General features: G+C 39.8%; 1 protein-coding gene across 3 annotated transcripts in view; it reads right to left on the bottom strand.

Annotated features, from left to right (window-relative positions):
* The window catches only part of STON2 (stonin 2), a 70,576-nt gene extending 57,840 nt beyond the window's left edge, over positions 1-12,736 (bottom strand). Inside the window, exon 1 of one of the 3 annotated variants that reach the window (XM_039705440.1) lies at positions 12,273-12,733. The gene's annotated coding sequence lies outside the window, so the exon portion shown is untranslated. Of the gene's footprint in view, positions 1-11,830; positions 12,226-12,272 lie in introns of those variants that run through there. The other 2 variants (XM_039705441.1, XM_039705442.1) reach the window with 2 other exon arrangements.
* Positions 12,737-16,541: the final 3,805 nt, after the last annotated feature.

Consider the following 16,541-nt stretch of genomic DNA (forward strand, 5'->3'; position numbering starts at 1 on the left):
TGCATTGCGGGTTATACAACTTTCCCATGACTGGAATTTTCTAGAGACTTCCCAGTTTGGTAAATAAAAGAGATTGTGTTGACTTATCAGGGTTATCATGCCCTTTAAACAGGCAGCCTGAAAGAGAAGAAAGGCAGTCTGAGTAGCTAATAACTTCAAAGATATTCAGAAAAGAGGCATTTTGAGGATGCATATGTTAGGTTAAAAAAAAAAAAAGAAAAAGATACAATTTTGCATTCTTTCAACATTCACAAAAGATCCTCAATCCCACCCCTTGCCCTAAATGCCTGTGCAGAATTATGAATCACATATAGCTAACACCTGTGCAGACTATGTGGAAAAAATACTTCATCCACAAACTTTCACCTCTCATTCACTCTCCCAAATCCTCCTTTGAGAAAGACTTAAGCCCATCCCAGTGTGAACCAATGGGCCTCAGGCAGCACAGCACCAGTGCCACTGTGCATTCAGTTAACACCACGATGCTGCAATCTGCAGAACTACTACAGAGGTAAATCTCTACAGAAGAATCATTTGTATTGTGGGTAAACCTGAATTCTCTCTGTACCAATGCAGTCAGCACCACTATTTAAACACTGCAGCAAGTACTCTGCAAGTGAATTTCAGAGTGTTCCTTCCTGTTCTTCAGAAATCTCAGATATCTCTGGCTATTCATAGAGCAATGAATTTTGGAGCCTACTAGGAATAAGAACAAATGGATCCTCTAAACTACAAGTGAGCTACAATTAAAACAAAAGTTTATGCTGCTCAGCCCAAACAAGAGCAGATGGGAACACATTTCTTGGAACAAGATATTACCAGGCCAGACCAGCATTTTTTTTCTCTCTACATGAACAGGATTGTTTTGATAGTTTCTTCTGGATTTATGTTATAATGTGCACTAAGCTTTTGCTCCTGAACTGGTTAAAGAAAAGAAAAAGTAAGCTAGTTTATCAGATTTTTGGTAAAAAAAAAAAAGTGAATCAGAAGTTTGTTTGTTCAGAATCAGAAGTTCCAAGGCAGTGACTTGACCATGAGGCAAATGAACAGGATTGTTTTGATAGTTTCTTCTGGATTTATGTTATAATGTGCACTAAGCTTTTGCTCCTGAACTGGTTAAAGAAAAGAAAAAGTAAGCTAGTTTATCAGATTTTTGGCAAAAAAAAAAGAAAGTGAATCAGAAGTTTGTTTGTTTCCTACTATCACACAGTAAGTACAATATTTTACCTACTCACCCCAATGATCCTTACCATCAGTTCCAAGGCAGTGACTTGACCATAAGGCCAAAAAAACTCTCTAAGAAGCTGAAATTTCTGCTTCAGGTGTCCCTTTTCCACATTACAGTTTCACAGTGGTGCATGTAAATCTGAGTGACAAGTAGGTGACAGTTATTTCCAGATCTTCAGGAGGCAGAGATCATAGAGCTGGAACAAAACTCCTTGTCTCTTTAGTCCTCTCAGTGTTTTGATAAAACACATTATACAAGCCCTTTTGAAAACTGATGGTTTATTCTAAAATGACAGAACTGCTTTGATAACTAGAAACCTCTTCTTTCAAAACTATGTAAATTCACAGACTACAGCCATTCCTTCTTGTGACATGATTACCCATCTATCCTTTTGTACAACTCCACTCTAGCAACAGATGAAAAGGAATAGCATTGTCCTTCTCCCTTCACCTTGGTAAACCAAAAACATGTATTTGAGAAAGACACATATAATTATCCAGAAGTCTGGCACCCAGCACCTTGTACAATGAGCCCTCACTTTAGGTGGGACCTTTAGACACTATGTGAGTACAAGCACCAACAGTACTAATGTTGATATGTAGAAATGTTTGTGGCACTATTGAGGCTTAGAAGTATCAGAAGTATCTGTAATTGCATGGTGGTTTTGTAAGCATACCATTCCAAGTATTTAATTACTCATGTGTTTGGACAGCAAACTCAAACAGTTTCTCAGTAGATTTCAACTCTGCTTAGAAGAAACAGCTTAGCACAGTTAATAATTTTAAGCACTAAGGGTCATTTCTCCAGTTGCTTCAAGTTATATCCATATGATTCAGGCTGCAGTTGGCTTTCTAATCACTACCCAGAGTTACTAGGTTATATGGGAAAACAGGAGAAAAAATCAGAATAAAAATACTGAGAATGAAATTCAGTTGTTTGCTTTCTTGTTTCCCAAATATAAATAAGTACTAAGCTTGTGCTAAGGGCACAGACTCTATTGCCTGACATGGCAACAGTATTGGAAAAAAATCCTATAATCCATACAGTGATTCTGTTTTTCTTGCCTATACACTCTCTCACAATCTCAGGAACTGAAACATTAACTGGTTACAGTGGTTTGCATTTGGTTTTGTAGGCGACCTTTGTGGGAAAACAACTAGACAAGCTGTTAAATTCCACTTAGAAGAGAAAAGAAACTAAGCCAAAAGAACAGTAACAAAAGGAAAAACTCTGACCAGGGCTTTTCTTATAACAAACAAGCTTCACTCCCACCAGGAAAGCCTCAAGGAAAAATAAGTAATTTTATCTTGACCATGTGTTTGGCAAACCTGTACAGATGAAACTATTCTGGTAGCATGAAGTGAGGAATGATTGCTGCCTTGGGCAAATTTCCAAGTGAGCGAGAGCTCATGGCTCTTCCTCTTGGCTTGGCCTGTAAATAAACACTGACCATCAGCACATCATGAGCTGAATAACAAACAAACTCCAAATTGGAACTCTGTTCTCCAGCATCAAAACCAAGTCCCAAGTACTTCAAGGTGCAACAGCATAAACAAAACACAGAGCTAAACAACAGGAAAATAAACCAAAACAATGAACTTGAGAAACCCAATGACATAAAGGAAGTGGATTCGGATATCATCCTTACTTAGAAAAATCACTTTACCAACCTCTGCCTAAATGCCTGAGGTAAGATTACCTCATGAATGACCTAGATGATGACAGGAATTAAGTTATATTTGATTGATTATTGTATTTGTAATTCTGACAATATTTTATCCATGTATACAGCTCTCTAAGCTTGTAAATTGCCCTGAGAAGCCTCTGGCAAAACTCTGGTTTAGATCTTAAACCAGTTTTACTTACTCTAATACATGCTTTTATATGAGCTCCAATGACTTCAGATGTAGCTTAAAAAAACTCAGTCACTACTTGGTGCATGTAACACTCACACAAAAGCAGAACAAACAAAAACTCACAATATGAGAGGAAGAATTAGGGCCCAAAGGCAGACAAATGAATGTGCCTTACAGAAGTCCTGCAGCCTCTCTGGGAGAAAGGATGGCTTTTCCCATTATGGGTTACACCTGAGTGAATGGTAACAAGAGCCTGCTGTGTCTGCAGAGCCAGAGCAAATCCCCCCTGTGCATTACAAGGTAGGCATTAGTGCAGTCTCCTGGTGATTTTAGGTAGAGATGGAGTGAGGTACTGAAGGTGACTAGAGCTATCTGGCACAATGGATAACAAAAAAGCAAACTAGGAGTCTGCCTGAGCCCAGGACCCACTGCAGCCACCCTAATGACCATCCCCAATTATTCCAACAGATATGAAGTGATTTGCCTAAATGCACACTGCAAGTCCATGGCAGAAGCAGTGTTAAAGCTGAGGTGACCTGGAATGACCTTTTTTTCTCCAGCACACACAAAAGCATATGCCACAAACACATCCCAGCTTTCTTGGAAGCTCACAATTTAGTGACAATATGAGAGGAGACTCTGTACAGGATGCATTGATAAGAAAGTCACAAGCATCTCCCCCAGGAATATTTGCATAAAGGCTAATATCTGGAAGATCAACAGCTGCTGTTTTCTCTGCACCAAAATCTATCTGCCACAGAAGCTCCTCCGTTTTCCACAGAGAGAGAGAGAGAGACAACACCTAAAGTGCTCTCCTGCAGGCAACACCAGCATATTTATGCAGTTCAGAAGGCAATAATGTCTCCCCTGCCAAGGCCATGCCTCAGAAATACTTCATGGATTCTGGATGCCTCATAATGAGAGATAGAGAGTCAAAGTCTCATGCTGGAGATAAATTGTATAACCTCCTCTATTGCTTGTCCTCCTAAAATCAAGAGAAATGTATAAAGACGCTGTAGAAGACCAGCAGTGCAAAACAAAATAGTAATTGTTATGTACTTTTTAAAATTTTTACTATTAGAAGTAATATACAGCAGGCGAAAACCAAAGGAGGATGTGAGACAAAATGCTTGACAATGACAGTTCACATCACTAGTCACATCAGGAAAACAGAAGTTCTGCATCTCAGGACTTTCAGAATAGCTCACTCTGGGTACATGATTCATCCAAAGCCATGTAATTGCATGGGAACGTGAAGGACAACTTCCCAAACTGCCAACTTTTCAACTCAAACTAGAATCTGAGGCAACAATCAGTCAAATGCTTCTCTTACCATATAAAGCAACTGTGCAATAAAACTAGACTGGGACAAGATCACAGGAAACAGGCAATCTGTCAATTTGTTTAGCAGAACATTGGCATCTCTAAAATGGGGCGCTTCCCCCCTCCCCAGTCAGTATTGTACAAACAGGATAAAAAACAGAAGGAAAAAACCCACTAATTTAAGGTTTTTCTTCCCAAAGACTAGAATAGTTTGGGTTTAACTTTGTTCAGCAAAATTCTCTTGGTAATCATAGTAGACAACAGGGAATGTAAATGCAGTAAGGGAGGAGAGGTTGCTAACATGCCCTTAGGAGAGGGTGGGTTCAGGATCCTTACTACTCTTCCTTGTTTTCTCAAGGCCTCCACAGGGCAGAAATCCAAAGCAGCACCCAGATCCCAGACTTCAACCTGCCCACATGTTCCACAGATTCCTCTGCTTCAGGATGGTGAATCTGGAGTAGTCACAACTATTGCACAACACAATAGTATAAAACTGATACTCCAATCCACAGTATGTGGAGGGAACTGTATTTAAGAATTGATTTCTTCTTTCAAACATCAAAAACTGAGTCATACAAGGAATGTGTGTTTCAAAAGAAAATTCCCACTGAGTGACCTGCTTGCACATCTGATATTGATGCTTTCATATGCTCTCATTTAAATTCTACACAGACAAGCTAGCCAGATGTATTCCATTTACCAAACCCTCCAAAAGCTGCTGTGCTTTATTTGCTGTTGTGATGATTGTAAAAGTGTTTTTTTAAGTTATTTCACTAGCACAAAAACCACAATGTTCTACAATTAATCACTGTAGAACCAACTATGCCATCGCAGGCTGACATCACTGAAGACAGCCATCAAGAAGTGAACACAAAGCATAAAATCTTACCTACCTGTCCTTCTTCTGTACTGGGACTAATGACAAAAGAAACAGGGAAGGGAGTAAGCTATCATAAGTTTACTGAAATATCATGGTGGATGATAAACACTCTTTCAGAAAACACACAACCTGGCTTGTATGAAATGCCGTCCTGTTGTGACAGATATTAACTTTCCAGCACTGCCTATATACATTGCAACAAATTCCTGCATTTCAAGTATTCGCTGTACAACTCAAAAACTGATCCTGCTTCCATCAGTAAGGATGGTAATTCCATTGTGCAGTGTTTCACCCGCACAAATGAAACCAGGGCTTTATTTTCTGATTGCAAATAAGTTAAATGCTAGAAGATGGGGAAAAACTCCTTTAGTGAAGATAGTGGGTACAATTATTTGCCATCAATCATTATCAGTTAAACTCTCATTTTGACTAAGACAGCTGGGGGAAGAGGAAAAAAGAAATCCCAAACAAAAAAAAATCACCAAGAAAGAAAGAAGTCAAGCCCTCAAACACTAGCCACATTCAAGACAAGGGAGGAACTGAATTCTCTAGAGATGCTTCACTGGAGGCTGCATGCCTACAGAGAGGATGGGCATTGATCTGTCTGAGCTGTGAGTATGCACAGAATGGGAGAACAGATTCAGACTGAGAGAAAAACACAGAATCCAACTGTGAAAGCATCAGGAAGACAAGGACTATTGAGGAAGTGATGCAGCCCTGAATGAAAGCAAAGAAGTTTTCTTGTGCTAAATGTTGGCTGAAAAGGGTGACTAGGAACTGTGCGAGAAAGTAATCTTCTGTTCAAGCCTTCTCTGTACATCCATGTAGCTAACAACTATTTATATATAAATATTTCCTCTGTAATTGTATTTCTATGTGATATCTTTTATAACTTCTAATCTGTATCAGCAGCACCCTTCCAATTAAGAGTTTAAAAAGGGATTTTTGTTATAAAGGTGATCCTTCTTGAGTGTTATAGATAAAGGCAACATTAAAATGTGAAATTGTCTCCCAGTTTACGGAAACCCTGCTTGATTATTTAAAGCCAGACAAAAATCAGTACTCTGGAGGAGATAGTACAGGGAACAAGCTTGCCCTAGCAGAAAATTCTTTCGATGACCCAACTGGTTTTTCCTCATTTCCACTGTCTGAAGAGTCAAATGCAACTTAATGTGATGCTAGGACACTGCAGTCCTTCAGGGCAACACACAAATATCATGTTTGTTGTCACTCTCTATTTCAGACAGCCTAAATATAGGCCCATTAGACATCATGGTTCTATTCCTTTAGCATGGCTACTCCTGTTTCAAGAGAATGAAAAAACAACCCTAGGAAAAAAAAATCTTGCGCAAAGATTGAATTTAAAAGTACCCAGTATTTTATATAATATTACCAAAAATGTATCTGAAGTAGAAACAAAGTTCCTGACAAGTCAAGTTCATACACAGTACAAAAAGAGTTTGTTTGCAATGGTACTAATGCATTTGTGCCTAATTGCATTTGTTTAGTTGTCATAACATAAGAATGCACAGTATACTAGCATGATGTAGAACAGAGGGTATGAGAAAATCCTTCACTTTTTCTTGTTTGGTTTTGGTTTTATTGAGGTTTTGGGCTGTTTTGTTTTTACTAACACACACTAAGAAGTGGTACTCTGTGGCAGTACCCTGATGAAAATCCCTGTGAGACAGAAGGCAACCTTGTGCATTCCGAAAGAGGAATCCAAGACATGGGACCATGTATCTAGGTGAGATCTTTTGAGTGCTGCCGAAGTACAGGGGAGGCGTGATGCAGGTCCCTCTTGCACATGGAGGCAGCAAGGCACTCGTATTTTATTACACTCAGTATTTTGCTGAGGAAGCTGCAACAGGAAGATAATGCAAGTCTGATACCAACTGCAGGAAGGAGGACTGGTTGCACCTCATGCTAGAAGGCATCAAATAATTAATACCAACGTTATTGCATGGCTTCCATGAGATCATCTTTTATTGATCAGCTCCAAGCACATTCACATCAATAGCCTGGACCAGATACAGGGAGAATCTGCAAACTTTTCTGGGAAAAAAAGAGTTGAATGCTGGTGTCAAGTTCTGAGCCTGCATGTAGTGGTAAACTAATATAGATGCCTCCATTCAGAGAGACTGGACAATTAAATTGCAGAGGTCAGAGATGTGTTATTTAGGAGAGGAAAGCCCAGATCTGCCAAACTTATTCTACCTCAGTTTTATACTCTTTAGTGACACTTGAGATTCTGGCTGTGAATGCCCCCAAAGTAATCCATGCACCTATCAACTGAGATCTCATCCTCATGCTAAACTCATGTACTGGATAATTTAGGATAAATTTGGAGCACGCACCTAATGCTTCCACCATGTATAATTTTTATATATAGAATATAAGCTTTAGCCAGGTAAATACTTGAGCTGTGGTGAACTTGAAACAACCTAGCAAGGACCAGAGAGAAAGGAGCATTTCTGTTGGCAAGTTTCTGTCATTTAGGAGCAGCTGGCAACTAAACAGCAACTAATCATTAAACTTCATAGGCCAAATTCTTTACAGCTATTCAATTGAAACTGCTCTGTTGGAAAATAAACAGGCCTTGTGCTGCAGAGCTTGACCAGCTCTAATTTCAGCTTTGCAGCTAGTAATACTTTTCTCTTCAAAATTGCTTAGTAGATGTTTTCTTCATGCATTTCCATCACCCACACAACCACAAAACCACCATGAAGTTCTGCAAAATAGTACCTTCTGTTCAGCAGAGGCCCCTGATTCAGATAGCAAAATTATTGTATCGTATAGCTACCCCCTATTTCAAAAGTAAATTGAAGAAAAAATCTTTCATTTCATGTCCCAGCTGGCAAACCCAAGAGCCCACAGAGAGAACTGGTTTCTATAAATATTCATGTCTATAAATGCCAACTAAAACTTGGTCTAAAAGAGAATAATGAATTAAGAAACAGCTCAGCAAAAAGACATCCTTTCTCTCTAGCTCACCAGGCAGGTCTGCTGGCCCTTGGACCAGAAGCTCCACTTTGAATCTCAGCTCTGGAGCACACTGTCTGCTCTTTGAATATCAGTGTAGCACCTCTGTAGGATCCTGAAGCACACTGGTCAGTTCTGCCCTCTGTTTCAAACTGAAGGAGTTGTGCTGAGACATTTATTTCAGTTACCTTAATAAAGCAAGATGAATCACACCTCCTTTAACTCCAGACATCCAGTAGTCACCTGATGCTCTGCTTATAGTCATAGAAGGAGCACAACATCTCCAGAGGGTCCTTTGCCTGATCTATTTTCTAATGAGGTGAATCCCCCTCCAAGAAGAGTATGGTAACCAACTTAGACTTGGATGTCTTTTTCACACCTAAGGGTGTAAACTTCAAGGAAGTCTTTACACACATTTCTAGACGTTTCACTGCAGGTGATTGACAAACCTTAATATATAACTGCTGAAAAATATTTTCAGTATTATGGGAAATACTTCCTGTCAAAAAAGCACCTATTGAAGAATTTTCGGGATTTATGAGAGCAAAAGCTCTTTGATTTTACTGTTTCTCTTCAGAAACTGTATCTCTATAGAACTGATATATAAGAAAGCTATACATTCCATAACCTATTTCTTTTAAGATTACTTCCTTTTTGTAAAGCACTGTTTGTTTCTATGTTTATCTAAGGGACTCATTGTTCTAGCACTGATGTCTGCTATTAACTCTTTCAGCATTGTTCTACGATGTTTATTCTTTTTCTTGTATTGTTTTTCTGTCAATATATAATAATGATTATGCTAAATTTAAAAATGGGTTGTCAAGTTGGTCAAGAGACTATATCCTAAGTTTACACAAGTAAACAGCATAAAACCTTACCAGTAGGAGCTGAGTGGTACAGTGAAATACTTAGCATTAAGGGCACAACTTTCACACTACCTTTTTCGTGGTTTTTACTTACAATTATCTCTAAAATGATCCTGTAGACTGAATTTGCATTTGCACTTGGGAGTACATTAAATGAGCTCTTCCTTCTGCTCAGTTTTATCCCAAACAGAATCAGTTTGTGTGCACCTTTTTCAGATGCAGAAATGCAGGTGATCAGGACATTAATTTTAAAAGTGCATTCCTGCCCTAAATAATGTGTTCATGTATTTTCATCTACATTTTTTTCAGAAAAGAGGAGAAATCTGGAACACTGTTGTGTGTTCCCTGGTATTGCCACAGGACTGCGTCTTTTAAATTTTTTCAATGACAATTTCTGAAATTGTACTCCCTTTTCAGTTTTGAAAAAAATTGGACGTTTCACACCATTCACCTTATTTGAACATTTAGAAGACAGTGAAAATTGATGGCAGAAGTCAATAGGGGATACATAATCCCTTCCTGGGAAGCAGTCTTACCCACACAGACACCTGTAGATGGATTTCTGACCCTGTTTAAGGTCCTGGTAAACCTTTCACCACCTACAAGGAGCAAAGATTTAATCCCTGAAGTTTCCAGATGTACAAGCTGAGTAGTAAGGCTTCTAATTTCCTAGGACTCAAATTCTTGTGGTCATAATTACAGCCATAGTCTTGAAGACAACACATGCTCATACCCAACACATAAAATGACAGGCATTCCTTCCTTGAGGTTAACCACTTGTGAAGTTATTACATCCATTAGCAAAATTCACAATCCTGTAAGAAAACATCTGTCATGATGGACTCCAAAGAAATGTACTAAGACATCTGAGGACGAAATAATCTGGTTTTGCAGTTGAATGCTTTTTTTTTTTTTTGGTAATGCAACCAATAATTCAGACAAACTGGCCAAGAATTGCCTTTTGAAAGTTGTCCTTTCCTAGCTGACCTGTGGAGTGAGTTTAAGTGATTGTCTTAGATAAACAAAACTTTTAGATGGCAAAGATTATGTTAGAAAACTGCCACCACCACATGAATCCTTATAATTCTATAGTTTAGTTCCTAATATCTTTTTGGTTTTCCAGCTTCCAAAGAGGAAGCTGATGATGTTGCAAAGACAGCCTTTAACGGGGCTTCAACAATTCAAAATTGATTCTGTTAGCATACTGCACAAAGCCTCAGTGCAGCACCTGGGTTAAAAGCTGCATGAAGAAAGCGTACTACCAGAGCCAAGTGTCAGAGCAGGAGAATCCACAAGCCATGACCTTACAGCTGATGCCACCTTGGAAACTCACTGACTGGAAAAGTCACTGCTTCAGGGGCGACAGAAGCCTTGCAGAGCAAAACATCTTGAGAGGTTTGTAACACACTTAGATACCATTTCTCATCTTCACTAGCTGATGCCAGACTTGAGATAGCTGAAAATTATGGACTCTATAAACATGATGCATTTAGCCCACTCACAATATGGTTTTAACCCACACACAGTCTGGGTTTCTCAACCAGGGAACTGTACCAGCTGCTAGTTCTTCACAAGATGGGTGGCAAGGCAGCACAAACAAGGACTCAGCATGGCGAGTTGGCCATTACTGAGATGTAGCTGTTACCTTTTTACCTTGCATCCCTTGGACTGTAATCTAAATCAACCACACAGAGTATTAATTGTGCCACTGATGCAGTGAGGGATACAAGGAACTCAAGGAAAGCTCTGCAGTTAAAGACAAAGGTATGCTGTTCTGTTCTTAATGATAATGGAGGACACCAATTATGAGAGCATACAACTAGTCAGAACTGAGATACACTGCATCAGGTGGGAGAAAAAAACATCTGACCATTTTCTCTTACTGGAAAGTTTAATGGCCATGCTCCTGATGACATTGATATTTTAAAAATAACTTAAAAGCCAAAACTAGAAAAGAGCAGAGATGAGCCAGCTATATTCCTACATATAAGGAAACCTGTATGTTAGATCTCTGCTACTCACTTTGTACTTTAAAGCACCAGAGAAATATCATGAAAAACCAAAAATAATACACAGAAAAGGTTAAAGATTTACCTAAAAAAAAAAAGCATGACATAAATTATTGCATAGTGAATACTGCTTTAAATTATAATCAATCAAATCTGAAGATTCTTGGAGAAGAGACAACCTAGCCATTAAGAAACAAAGTATTTAGGCAATTCCAATGTGTTGCATAATCCTGCATAATACATCTCATAGAGATGTGGGAAACTGCTCTTTAAGCTTTTTTGGTGATAAGACAAACTTTATTAAAATAAACCTGTTTATCTAGACAATATTAAGACAAAGTCCACATCTCACTTGTCTGTGTAATGCAAGGTATGTTTCCATCCCCTTGGCAGAGAAAAAACAAAAACAGAGTCACATGCCAGCATTAGTGAACACAATCATTTTCCAAGCAACCTGTAGTTTGAAATTTACTTGCCCAGACTAGCAATTTGCAAAATACACATTTCACAGGAGACAAGAATGATTCATATCTGATTCACGAGTAAAGAAATGTCAATGTTTGCCAAATTTTTGCCTTGACAATACCAAAAGTGCCCTCAAACCAATAATGCAATATTATCTCAAGGATATTTCCCAGCAAAAGGTACAACTAAAATATGAGAAAATACGAGCTGCAAAGCATCACCTGATCAAGTCAAGCAGTCAAGCATTTTTAAAACTTTTGTGTCTCTGGAAACCCGAAGTCTCAAACAGATGAAGCCATGGGAAAGAAAGAATCAGAAAAGTTGAGGCTTGTTACAACTAACTAATCGACAAAACAATTAACAAAAATCAATAGAGAAAAGTGGAGATGCAGCACGGAAAGAATACTTAACACATGAACTAAACAAATGGGCAGAGAGAAGGCTGTCTGATCGTATATCAGCACAAAAATCCACTTTGCACGGAAATATGTAATTCGAGCATTTTAAACCTGCAATTTACACAGCGTGTTCAAACGCGACAACAGAAACATGAGCGAGCGATTTTTGTTTGCCTTGCAATATCTGAACCGCAGAAAAGCATTTCCAAAGCAGCACAATTCAGCGGACCCAAGCAAGAAAAAAATCCAAACCATGAGTAATTACACAGAGCAGCTGAGGGGTAGGTGGATACGAGCGGCTTCCCCGCTGCTGCTGAGGAGCGTTAACCCTTCCGCAGCCGAGGAGCGCCGAGCGCACGTCCCGAGGGCTGCTGGGCTGCCCGGCACCGACACCCTGCGCGGAGAGCGGCCCTGAGGGCGGCGGGCACCGCGGGGAACGGGTCCGCACCCGGTGCAGAGGAGCGGTGCCCGACCCCGGCCGGAGAAAGGGCCGGGGCGCCCAGGGGAACCTCGGGCGGCCCCGCTCCGCAGGCACCGAGGGGCAGGCGGCGGCCCCGGCTCCGCCAGCAGGGCCACCTGCCTTCGCTTTAGGGCTCCTCGGCTCCAGTTTCTGCTGTGCTGCGCCCGCGCCAGCGCTGCCGGCCAGCCCCGAGCCGCGGCCCCCCTGCCCGAGGCTCCGAAGGCAGAGCACGGAGCCCCCTCCGCCCCGCGGCTGCCCGGCCCCGCGCACCTACCGCGGCCCGCCCCCGGCCCCGCTGCCCGCCCCGCAGCGCCCGCACCGCGCACAGGTGGCGCGGAGCGGCCGCCTCGTCCCGCGCTGCCGGCGCTCATCCCTTCCAAGTTCCCTGGGGCCGCTTCTAAGTACGATTCAAAGGGAACGGACTTGGCCGTCTCTGTTCACTCAGGGGCAAAAAGAAATAGCGATGTGCAAATAACAATCGGTAATACAAACAAAATATCCTTCTGCTCGGGGTTATTCAACGGGCATGATTAAATACAACACTATTCATTTGTAATTGATGAGTTCGTGTATACACTTTTAACACCAATTAACAGGCACCGCCCTTGTTTTGTTGGACCTTGATGAATTTTGCGGATTATGGATTAGGCAGGTATAAGAAAGTTAATGCAATGTCTATGAACCAAATTGTGTTTAAACTCTTAAACGGTAAGAGTATTACAAACCTAATAAAATAAACGGTATGGTAATATTAATCTTTTTTCTGCATTTAAATAGTTCAGAGAGCAATTTGCATATGAAAATGTCTTCATGGAGAAATTAACTTCTAACCCCAGTACCATTCCGAGACTTCAGCTGAAAGGAAGCTTATGCAAAATGAACATGTGCATCATTAGCCCGAACGTGAGCGCAGATGTGTACATTTACAGCCATTAGCAGGTTCACAGAATGACTCTGGAGAGCTGAGGGAGTAGCAAGTCAACAAAGAGCTTCCTAGAAAATTGAACCTTGCAAGCTGAGAAATGTTATTGACCATTTCCAATAAACACGATGATAACAGCCTTAATTAGGAATGGGGACTGACTGTAAAAAGAAGAAAGAAAAAAAAAAGAAAGTTGCATTCTTATTCTTCTCTGGGTGACCTAAGAGTTTTAAAAGTGCAAAACCACAGGGAAAATCTCAAATGCAAAGTGCAAGATAACCGTGTAATTACAAGTGATGTTGCACTCAGCAGCTTAGCGTGTCTGGTTCACCTGACAGAGTCGAAGGGGGTTTCAAAGGGGTCCTGGTGCAGAGCAGTGTGGGGACACACACTACAGAGAACACTCGAACCGAAGCCCAAAGCCCCCGTGGCACAAGCCGGGGACAAGGAGTGTCCAAAGCACCGACACGAGTGCCAGCTAGAGGTGGCTGGGAGAAAAGAGCACACAACTCGCACATTCCCAAACGGGACTTGCTGATTCGGTCTTATCCAGCGGTAGATGTTGATTGCCCAGACAAAGCCAGTCACCTGAAAGATGTTTAGTTGAATAATCTGCCCAAATGGGTTTAGGCTGGCTGTCACACTCATTTACATATGTACAGGGTAAATTCCACAAGGACTTGGATAGCTCTACTCAGGTACAACTAGTGTCTTTGTTTCTTCTCAGGATTGTTTTATGAGCCAAAAGAACTTCAGATTAGTTTTCCAATTGTTTCCCTTTATCTTCGCAATCTTTAATAAATCCAGGATCCAGAATTACATTATTGACCTCTGGTGTACTGTACTGTACTGTACTATGAAAGATTCTGGCTAGAAAGAGACTTGAAGGAACCATCAATCCTTGCCTGGTTTTGGTCAAGTTTTGATCCCCATTTCTTCTTTTGCCTTTTCCTCTTTGTTTTCTGAATAAAAGTAAAAGCTATTGCAGAGTAACTTTTCACAACAGTATTTGAACTTGTAGTCACAAAGGCTTGTGACACTTACAAATGCTGTCACAAACAGTCCAAAGTTGCAGTGGTTGCTGTATCTCTTATTGCTAAAGCACAAAGCATGAAATGTCATCATTCAGGTTGTAATCACCAGAAATATATTTTCCATCTTTGCTTTCTTTTCACTCCAGAGCATATTTACTGATAGCCTTCAGATGGTTTAAGAGCTGAGGAAAAGCATGTCTCCTCATTTAACAAATCATTAAAGGAAAAAGGCTTGCATATAATATATTGCTTTTTTAGCACTTTTTCCTCTTTTATGCAGATTACCAGGCTTAAATTTGCTCTAGCATCAATTACTTTTTCTGATATTAGGTAAATTGAAGTTCATGTATTAAGCATCCTTTTAAAAAAGACAAGTGGGACAGAGGTGGGGGGAGAGCAAAAACATGTTTTACAACATTTGATTCTCTTACACTATTTATTCCATCCTAATTTCGACATCGTTGCCACAACATCACACAACTCTGTTTAGTACTATTATTCTGTTCGGACTTGCAAGAAAATTTTGCTTTATATTTCTGAAGTTCTTTCACTAGTAAGATCTGGAATGGAAGGTGTAGCAGGTAACATACCTAATAAGAGTTCTCATAGTTTCTTGAGTCTTCTCAGAATCAAAACCACAGAAAACACTTTTGGTCAGCCCTGCAGTGGTCAGGCAGTTGAACTTAACGGGCATTACAGGTCCTTTTTAGAATATTTAGAAATATTCTATTATGTCAGAGCATCAAACCCAAAGTTATTCTATTTAAATAAGTATATTCAATTTCTGGTTGAACATTGCTGTTCCTACAATTGAAAGAGAAGTTAGAATATACTCGAGCATTTATCCCCACCAAAGTAAAGACATAGGGGAAAGAAAAAAAAATTAAAAAAATTAAAAAAATTAAACCTACTCCAGAGAGTCTGATTTGCATACTTCAAATAATTTGGGTTTGAAGAACAAAGATTATATTCTTCCATTTTCTAGAATATGACAATATTCACCATATTAACCATAAAAAATACAGCATTCTATTCTTGATATTCTGACTGATGTTGAAGATGTATTTATGATATGACTCTACAGGGTTAGAGCATTTGAAATTGTAACTGTAAACACATGTACTGAGTAACTAAAGGCTAGAATGATCCCAATTCTAATTTATTTTGAATATACACATCACCTGACTTTTTGTTCTTTCAACTTGACAGCTAACTAGGGTTTTTAATGTTAATATTTCATTATAAAGATATTAATAATTCATTATATCCTGGGAAATGATGCTATTTTATTCCAAAATAAAACCATGACTCTCATGCAAGCTTTACTGCAAATTTAATTAAATTTGTCAGTTAACAGAATTCAATATATTTCATAATATTAAATGAGGCAGTGTGACTTAACCATTTGTGTGCCAACAAAGGCTTCTCCATTCAGAAGTATACAGAAGCACTTTGAGATTTTCTTTATCTATCTGGACTTGCTTCCACAATTAAGTTTGTACTTCATATTTCTTTATACTGCATCACAAACTAGTTTCACAGGAGTGCTACTTCTCAGCCAGTGAGATGATATTGACACACAGAGCAGTAAAAGATAATAAATGTGTGGTGCCAAAAGATTGTTTGCTCAGCTCCCTTACCTCAGACCACGTGCACAGACCTGCATGGTCTTTGCTCCAGCTGCCACAGCCCAGCCTGGAAGATCACATCCTTCAGGAGAGATTTGTTTAACTGCACATGGCAGTAATGGCAAGATTAGTTTAAAAGAAATGTTGTTGGGACAAATGCACTATTTGAAGCATGGCAGGCCATCACCTTCACTTCCACTTCACAGATGATATTTTCCCCACAGAAGGACATTTCTCAATGACCAGATCCCCCTGTTTTACCACCTAACAGCAAATCAAATGACCAGTATTTGCAGAGCTTGTTCTGCCTGCAATCTGAGCAACTGAAGTTTGTAGAATAGCAGTGCCAGGAGTGTAATTGCTAGTGGAGAAATTTGAAACCTCAAATGCTTAATATAAGCATAGAGAGCTAAAGGCTTATCAAACATACTAATTTTATGTAATTTGAAATCTTTCTTTTCTGTAGCTGCAAGAAAGTCTTTATGATTTG

Source organism: Passer montanus, unplaced genomic scaffold, assembly GCF_014805655.1.
Source record: "Passer montanus isolate IOZ18808 unplaced genomic scaffold, ASM1480565v1 scaffold18, whole genome shotgun sequence".
NCBI classification, from domain to species: domain Eukaryota; kingdom Metazoa; phylum Chordata; class Aves; order Passeriformes; family Passeridae; genus Passer; species Passer montanus.